Source organism: Eulemur rufifrons, chromosome 30, assembly GCF_041146395.1.
Source record: "Eulemur rufifrons isolate Redbay chromosome 30, OSU_ERuf_1, whole genome shotgun sequence".
NCBI lineage: Eukaryota > Metazoa > Chordata > Mammalia > Primates > Lemuridae > Eulemur > Eulemur rufifrons.
In genome coordinates, this window is record NC_091012.1 from 62,547,399 (window position 1) to 62,556,717 (window position 9,319).

Here is a 9,319-nt window from a genome sequence, read left to right on the forward strand (position 1 = left end):
TCATGAAGTACACAGGTTCTTTGATCCCTCTTTCTGCCATCTAAAGCATCCCATTCATCCTAGGGATGGTTTCTCCTGTGGTTGTAAGGAAACCATTTATAGTAATCTGTATATGCATACTTATTCACATCTGGTGGGAAGGAGAGACAAAGCCTCTCCTTCAAGTATAAACTAAATATCCTTCATTTCAGTCTCACTAGGGTCCCCATTGGTCGTTGACCATCTCTGAATTTATTAATAACTGCCATCACAGGATTGTCAATCTCCGATTGGCTTAAGCCTGGGTTCCTAAACCAATCACTAGCAAGAGGGAAGGGATTATCATAGCCGATTCACACTAATCAGGCCCATGAAAATTAGGGAATCAATCCAAGATGTCCAATATTCAGCTAATAGGGGTTATAGAGACAGCAGAGGAAAGGGAGGGGAAGAAATTACAAATAAGTGATACAAGATGATTTCCCAAAAAAGGACACAGATTGAAAGTGTCCCTTGAAATCCCATCCTAGTAAATGAACACAAAACAAAAAAGCCCCCACAACTATAGAAACATCGTTGTGAAATTTTAGGATGTCAATAAAAAAGAAAAGACTAAAAATTCTGACAGAGGAAAATCTATTTACCACATATCTTGTCTTTAAAAGTTTCTTGATGATGTGTTCCAGAAAAACAAGGGAGTAAACCACAAAAGAGAGAAACACGGGATCCATGAAACAGTGAATCTGATCCAGGACTATAGTAAAGAAAAGTCCCTGGAAGGCAACTGTTATCTAGAGCAGTGGTTCTCAACCAATGGCCATTTTGTCTCCCCATTGGTCTGCCAGGAACAACTGGTGGTATCTGGGGACATTTTTGGTTGTCACAAGTCAGAGTGTGTGTGTGCGTGCACGTGTGCATGCTTGTGTGTGTGAGTACATGCACACATGCTACTGTATATAATGGGTGTGTGTGTGCATGCACACATGCTACTGTATCCAATGGGTGTATGAGGCCCAGATGCTGCTAAACATCCTGTAATACACAGGATTGCCCCCCACAACAAAGGATTATTTGGCCCAAAATGTCAATAGGGCCAATGTTGAGAAACCCTGGTCTAGAGAGTAACCAATCCAGATTGGAGCAAGAGCACAGACAGATCATAGGGAGAAAGTAGAGGAATTTCCATAGAAGACCTAATTTTTATAGAGAGTTTGAAGGAAATTAAGGGGTTCAAGAAAGGCAAATACTATAAGAAATAGATAATGGTAAATAAAAATTCCAGGAAACAAAAGATACAATTGTTAGATTCTCCCTGGCTTTTCAGGGAACAATATTTACACAGTCACAACAATAAAGTACCCTTTATTAATTTTAAACTTTTGGAATTAACCTAAAGACAGAGAATGGACAACTTAATTATCAACTTTGACAATGTAAAATTAAAAGTACAGATGAAAGAAGCTGGGCAGTAGAAAGGGAGGAGGAGGGATAATGAAAGGTAAAGGAGCATTAACATCTTCATCTTACAAAGTGGGGAATACTATGTGGTGGAACAAAAAAAATGGAGGTATATTTATATTAAAGTTACAAGAGTACATATGTAGTAAACTGTATAACTCATCACTAATATTCAGGGCCTCTCCCTACAGATAACTTCTTCACTTCCTCAGAGTCAGTCTGGGCAACATGTTTTGAGAACTGAAATGTGAGCAAAAGTGATGTATGTCATTTCTGAGTGGAAGCTTGAAGAGCCAGCACATGTTTTGCCACTCTGTTTTTCCCTCCATCACCATCATTCCGGAGTGTGGTTATAACACCAGCCTGGGCCCCAGAAGGAGGATGATTATGGCATGGAGCAGTGTCCCCAGGTAATCAGCACTGGAAATGTTGGTGGGAGGAATAGATCTTAGTGATTTTAAGCCACTAAGGTTTTTTAGTTGTTTATTACTGCAGTGTAACCTAACCTATGCTATGTAACAACAGAAAAAGTCAGTACAGATGCTCCTCGACTTACACTGGGGTTGTATCCTGATAAACTCATCATAAATTGAAAATATCATGAGTCCAAAATGCATTTAATACTCCTAACCTACCAAACATCATAGCATAGTCTAGCCACCTTAAACATGCCCAGAACACATACAATTAGAGTACAGTTGGGCAAAATCATCTAACCCAGAAGCCTATTTTATAGTTAAGTGTTGAATATTTCCTGTAATTTATTGAATACTGTACTGAAAGTGAAAAACAGAATGATTGTATGGCTAATGGAAGTACAGTTTCTACTGAATGCACATCACTTTCACACCACTGTAAAGGTGAAAAATTGTAAGCGGAACCATCCTAACTCGGGAATTTTCTGTAAAGTGTTGTAAACTATATTGAGAAGATGGAGAGTAGAGAAGTGCAAATAGAGGTGTAAGTGAGCTAAATCTTCATCTATGAAAGCAGAAAGTCAATAGACAATGTTTAAAATGAAAATAAGCAGTCATGTTATTTAGAGATATGGAGGAAACTACCAAGAAACAAACAAAAAAATTACTAAAAAAAAATTTAAGAGTTATTGCCCAGGGAACAGACCTAGGGTAGGAAGAGGTGAGGCAGGAGGATTTTTGCTTTTATTATAAACTCTTCCAGACTTTCCTATGGTTTAAAATAATATGCTTGTGGTTTTTTGATCATTTTAAAAATTTCCATTATTTGACTTTATTTTATGCAAGCTCTAAAAAATGAACGTTTTGGGCTCCAGGAATATGGTGATAGAATCCCAACTGAAGTCTTCCTAAAAGGGAAGTTGTGCTTTGGTTGACTCAGACCTTACATAACTAATTCATTCCTGAAGAACACTTTTGACCACCTAATGGTCAAACTGGTAATCTGACAAACAGCTTCAAAATTCAGATGAGAACAAAAGGATTTTTTTGTTTGTATCATTTAATAAATTTTCAGAGGCAAAAGTACATCAAAAGGGTTTCTGCTCAGCAAGTAAGGTAACTTAAACTTGTTATAGAATGGGCTATTTGCAGACCTGGTGTTGTTCTTTAACAGGCTTTTCGAGGGGTAGAGCTTCGAGTTTTTCTCTAGTGGATTCCTCTCCTATAACGGACCCGAGCCTATTTTCCAAAGCCTCCTCCATCGGCAACAAAGTCTTCATGAAACTCATCTCTTACCTGGCCCCCAGATCAGCCCTGGCCGTACTGTTGACCTTCTCTAAAACCTAGATCCCAATCCGTGCAGATGATATGGTCATCTAGGCAGGTTTTTTCATCTATGCTGAAAAAAACCACATGGCATTTTCAGCATCAACTCTGTTATAGTATTCTATAAAACAGAAACCGCATGCTGTTTTCTTTATCTTATCTAGGCCCATAAATATATTCCTGACATTACCACGTTTACTAAAAAGCGCATTTATTTGCTCTTCAATTGTATAAAAGGAAAAATTCCCCATATACAATGTGGAGCTTCCCCTCAGTAGTTTTCCATGCTCATTATTATCACCATTGAGCTGCTGGTCCCGGTGCTTGCTCAGCTCCAGAGAGGAGTCAATACACAGAATTCTCAGGTAGTTGGGCATGGTGCTGAATGGGCCACGTGCAGACAACAGTTTACAGTCCAGCTTGGCAGCAGTGACAACACCACTGAAATCCTAAATTGAGTGTTTTTTAAAAAGGGAGAAGTGACAAGGAGGGAAACAGAAGTACAAACTTGTGGATATTTAAGAGATTTATGTCCAGATGCAAAGAGACCTCAGCTTTTTAAAAAATAATTAATTATTATTATTATTATTTTGGTGACAGGGTCTCACTCTGTTGCCTACACTGGAGTGCAGTGGTACAACCATACCTTACTGCAAGCTGGAACTGCTGGGCTCAAGTGATCCTCCTGCCTCAGCCTCCTGGGTAGCTGGGACTACAGGCATGCACCACCATGCCCGGATAATTTTTAAATTTTTTTTTATAGAGATGGGGTCTCACTATGTTGCCCAGGCCGATCTTGAACTCCTGGCCTCAAGTGATCCTCCCACCTCGGCCTCCCAAAGTGCTTACAAGGGATCCCCAAAGGGATTACAAGGGTCAGCCACTGCACCCAGCCTTCCTCAGCTCTTTCTGTGAGGATCATTTCACGGCGAACAAAAAATGGACAGTTTCAGACTTAAGAATGTGGTCATAAAATCCAACTTTTCATGTCTTCCTGGAAGGGAAGTTGTGCTGGTTTGGGTTGACTTCATTCTTACATACCTATTCTATTACCAAAGAACACTTTTAATAACAGTATGCACTTGGAGAATATGGCATAAAACAGTTAAATGGATCAAATTTTCACAGAGAATGAGCATTACCATTTCTGGGCATCAGGGCTCGGCGTGGTGGCTCAAGACCGGCCTGGGCAACATAGTCAGACCCCATCTCTATAAAAAAATAAGAAAAATTAGCCAGGTGTGGTGGCATACACTTGTAGTCCCAGTTACTTGGGAGATTAAAGCAGGAAAATTGCTTGAGCCCAGGAGTTCGAGGCTGCAATGAGCTATGATCATGCCACTGCACTCCAGCCTGGGTAACAGAGGATAATCCTGTCTCAAAAACGAGAAAAAGGACTAGGCATCAGATAAATCACATACATAATCAGTGTCAAAGCACAAATACAATTGAGACATACTCTTTGATAATTTGCAATTTAAGTCTGTAATATGGAATCAATATATTGTATTATTAGGTTACACAAAGGGCCCCTATGTACTATCAAGTACACAAGTAGCTTTATAAAAATGAAAACTCTCTGGTATCATAAATTTGACCTAAATTACCATTAGATTTTATTAGTAATAATTCCACTTGTCCAAAAGTTAAATAGTAATTACCTTTCTATAGAATTTTAACTAATACCCTTTTTCTCCTTTACTAAAATTTCCTACAGCATTCAGAGGCATTAAAAATGATTCAACTGGAGCCAGGCATGGTGGTCATGCCTGGAGTCCCAGTTACTTGAGAGGCTGAGGTGGGAGGATAGCTTGTGCCCAGGAGTTTGAGGCTGCAGTGAGCTATGAATGTGCCACTGCATTCCAGCCTGGGCAACAGAGTAAGACCCCATCGACCCCATCTCTAAAAACAAAAAAAATTATTCAATTGGTTTTAGCTACACTTTTGAAAAATAAGCATTAATTCTCCCCCTTTTTTCTATCCTATCTTGCAGTGGTTCCCAAATTTTAGTGTAAAAGAAATATCTGCAGAATTAGATTAAAATGCAGATTCTTCCAGGCTACCCTTAAGAAATTCTGATTCAGTAGATTTGGAGAGGGACCCAGGAATTGACATTTTAACCTGCACCCCTCAGTGATCCAGATGCAAATGGTCCAAAGACCACACTTTGAGAAACTCTGCTGAGAAAGTGCATTCCCTTAACAAACATTTAATGAGCAACTCTATTTGTCAGATACTATGCTAGGTACTATAAATACGACAATGAAAAGACACAACGAAAGTACAATTTTCAGAAATCATTGTATCCTCAGCACCTACATGAAGAATGGCTTGCACATACAGTAGACATGCAATAGATATCTGTTAGTGAATTGATGAACAAATGAGCTCATAATTGAGTAATGAAGCCAGACAAGTAAACAAGAAAATACACTATGGTGTGATCAATACTATTTTAGAGGTGCTTGTGGAGGAAAGGGAGAAGGAATCTAATATTTATTGGGGACCTACTTTGTGACAGGCACCATGTGCACTTTCTACTCTATCACACAGGAGGAGAAGCAGTTAACTCAGCCTGGGGACAACAGAGAAGGCTTCTGGAGAAGAGGCTGCATACACTGATTCTCAAAGGACAAGGAGGGTATGTGTGTATGTGTGTTGGTGGGCAGGGAGCTGTAGGACTTTAGGGAATGAACTAGGCAGAGGAAACATGGGCAAGGGCAGAACACAGTCAAAGAAAAATAAAAGCATAGAAAACTGAAATGGAAGCCTAAATAAAACCAGGCGCAAATAAATAACAGTGCTGGACAATTCAAAGCAATGGAAATGGGAGGTTGCCTATTTAGATGTCATTTTGAAGAGCAGTAGGAAGCCTACTGCCCAAAAATCGTCTTTCTGACAGCCTGTCAATGATGTCTGAAAGTATGCCACTGGAAACTCATTACTTTGAGTCATTGACAAGTTGTCCCGTTAAAAAACAAATATCACTCCTGGACTTCATTTCCTTTTGTTGATCTGGTTACTAGATTGGCAGATCAGAGAATGTGATAGCTATAGTAGATTTCATTTTATTCAGGCATTGGACAAAGTTTCCCATAATTTCCTTGTATATGAAGATGGCAAAATATAAGCTGAATGCTTGAGCTTTTTTTGAGATGAACCTGTAACTAGTTGAACAACCATAGCCAAAGAAGTGAATGAATGGTTTGGTGTCAGAATGGAAGAGAAGTTCTAGTAGAGAGCCAAAAGGCCCTATTTTGGGCCATGTCTTGTTTGGCTAATTTATAATTTTGGCTCACTACAAACAAGAGCTTTTAAAATTGTCAGAGCAATCCAGAGACAGAAGGGACTGCCTTGGGGAGCAATGAACACTAGGCACTGAGGGATTCAAGCTAACCTTGAAGAACTCTCTACCCAATAGTCAAGCAGTGGAGAGGCTCCTTTTAAATCAGTGTTGTGTTATGAGTCAAGCATGAATTTTGAAGTCAAAATACCTTGGTTCAAAACTCAGCTTCACTTACTAGCAATGTGACCCTGGGCAAGGCACTTAATCATACTGATTTCAATTTCCCCCTTTATAAACTGGGGATCAAAATACCCACCTTGCAGCAAATGCTGTGACAATGTCATATGTGAAACCATCTAGCACAGTGCTTGACACACTGTAGGTGTTCAATAAACAGTAGTTATTATACCAGTATTCTGATCCAGTGACTCAGAATAGGACATACAAATACATATCAAATCTACTGATGACACAAAGATAGGAAGGACTTTGAAATGATCTGGGCAGTCTTGGATAATGCTGAGCCCAAACTGACAAGGTGATTGATAGATAGTATTTACAAGAATAAATGTAAAGTATTACTTTTAGGTTGAACACATGGCAAAAGGACAGAGTGAAGGAGATCTGGAAAGAACACAGACGTGGGAGCTCTGTTTTATAATTGGGGCCTCCCACACTTCATTCATTTCTTCACTCATGTATTCATTCAATAAACATTTATGGAGCACTGTGCTAGATTCTGAGGAAACAGTAAGAAATAAGATCTTCCTCTTTCCTCAAGATCGGGCTCTTTCCTCAAGTAGCTCACAATTTGAAGAGACAGACAACTTAAAGATAAATTACAATACAACACAATGTAATTATTCTAATCACAGGAGCATATAGTAGGCCCAGAGGCAGCACAGAGAAGGGAGTACAAAACTATGGAGGAGGAGGAGAAAGAGGTAAAGGAAGAAGAGGAGGAGGAGGAAACTTTCTAAAGGACCTGATCCCTGAGCCTTTTTAAAAAAAATTATCACATTTTATTTATTTTTGAATAACTAATTCATATTTATGGTACAAAGTACAAAATGTACAAACAGATGGGCAAAGTAAGTTTTTCTCTCACTCCTGTGCTCCAGCCACCCACGACTCCACAAAGGTAAATCACTGTCATTAGTTTCTTGAATATCTATCTAGACATACTTTGAGTCCAATTTTGAAAGCCAAATGAAGGTTTGGCTAGAAGACACAGGGTCATTCTAAGCAGAGAGGACAATGTGTGCAAAGGCATGGAGGCATGGTGGGGTGTTCAGCCTGACATTATTTGGGCAAAGAGGATAAGGAAAGGATGATAGGAGATAAGACTGGAATGGTAGGCAGGGCCAGGTTGTGAAGGGCCTTGTAAGGTATGTGGGGCAGCTAGCTTAGACTGTGCCAGTAAGCAGTAGAGGAGGCATGATAAGGCTTTAAGCAGAGGAATGGTATAATATGATTTACATTAGAGAAAACTTATCCTAGCACCAGTGTGAAGGATGAATTAAAGGGGAGTTGACCAAGAGGCAAGGAGACCAGTTAAGAAGTTACTTGAATAGTAGGGAAAAAAAAAGATGATGGAAAGCCTGGACTAATAATATGATAATATGCTGTGGTAACATAAAGGAAGGATGGATGTATCAGATGGATACTTAGAAGGCAGACTTAACACGCCTTGGTAACTAGTTGAATGAAAAATTTAGGATAACTTCCAAGTTTCAGGCCTGGACAACTGTATGGCTAGAGGTCTGAGTCACCAAACTGGTCGTAGGGGTGATGTATAGAGAAGGGGTGGATTTGAGTAAGGAAGATGAATTTGGGGCATACTGAGAACATGGGATGTGCCATGTTCTACGTGTCTAGTATCAACTAAGTATAGAGGTCTGAAGCTCACAAGAGAAGTCTAGGACTACAGATATAGATTTGGGGGTCAATAGCATGGTAAATAAAACCTTGGGGATGGATGAGATGATCTAGAGGAAAGATTTAGAATGAGAAAAATCCTGGGAAAGACTAGTATTTAAGGGGTGGCAGAGGAAGAGTCCACAAAGGAGCATGAGAAGGAGTAATCAGTGAGGAATGAGGAGAATCGGGAGAGGAGCAACATCACCAAAGCCAAGGAGTAGGTACTTTCAAGAGAAGCATGAGGATAGAAGTAGGGTGAGAGCAATCAATTATGTTATTTTTGTAGAGACAGGGTTTCACTATGTTGCTCAGGCTGGTCTCGAACTTCTGGTCTCAAGTGATCCTCCTGCCTCAGACTCCCAAAATGCTGGGATTACAGGTGTGAGCCACCACACCCAGCCAATCGATCATGTTAAATGCAGCAGAGAGAAGTCCAGTAAAATAAGAAACTTAAAATTGTTTATTATTGATGCTTTTGTAGTTCATGAGCATGATTGGGTTTTCACGTGCATGAATGAGATGTGCCTCCCTCAATCCTTGTTACGATGTTGGCACATTACCTGTCTGACATGAAAAAAAATTGTTCATTGGATTTGGCAATTAGGATGTCATTGGTTTTCTTAATAAAAGCAGTACCAATAGTGTTCTGGGGACAGAAAAGCCAGAGTAGGGGCTGAATTTTGAACAGGGGGTGAGGAAAGGGAGTGTCTACACTTTAGAAAAGTTTCCATGACAATAGGAGCAGAGAAGTAGGGCAAGTGTCAGTTGGGGATAGAGTTGAAGGAAAGTTGTGTTTGTTTGTTTTTTTAAGGAGTGAAAGTTGAGCATATCTAGATGCTGATGGAAAGTAGCCAATAAAAAGAGAAGGATTGGTTGAAGATATACATGAGAGAGGGGATATATAACTGATGAGGAAATGTCCCCAAGGGGGGTG

The 9,319-nt window shown here is 39.7% G+C and overlaps 1 non-coding gene across 1 annotated transcript; it reads left to right on the forward strand.

Annotated features, from left to right (window-relative positions):
• The first annotated feature begins 8,854 nt into the window (after nucleotides 1–8,854).
• Nucleotides 8,855–8,955, forward strand: LOC138379375 (small nucleolar RNA U13). Its single transcript, XR_011232137.1, has one exon. It is a non-coding gene; the product is annotated as a small nucleolar RNA U13 (small nucleolar RNA).
• The last annotated feature ends 364 nt before the right edge of the window (nucleotides 8,956–9,319 follow it).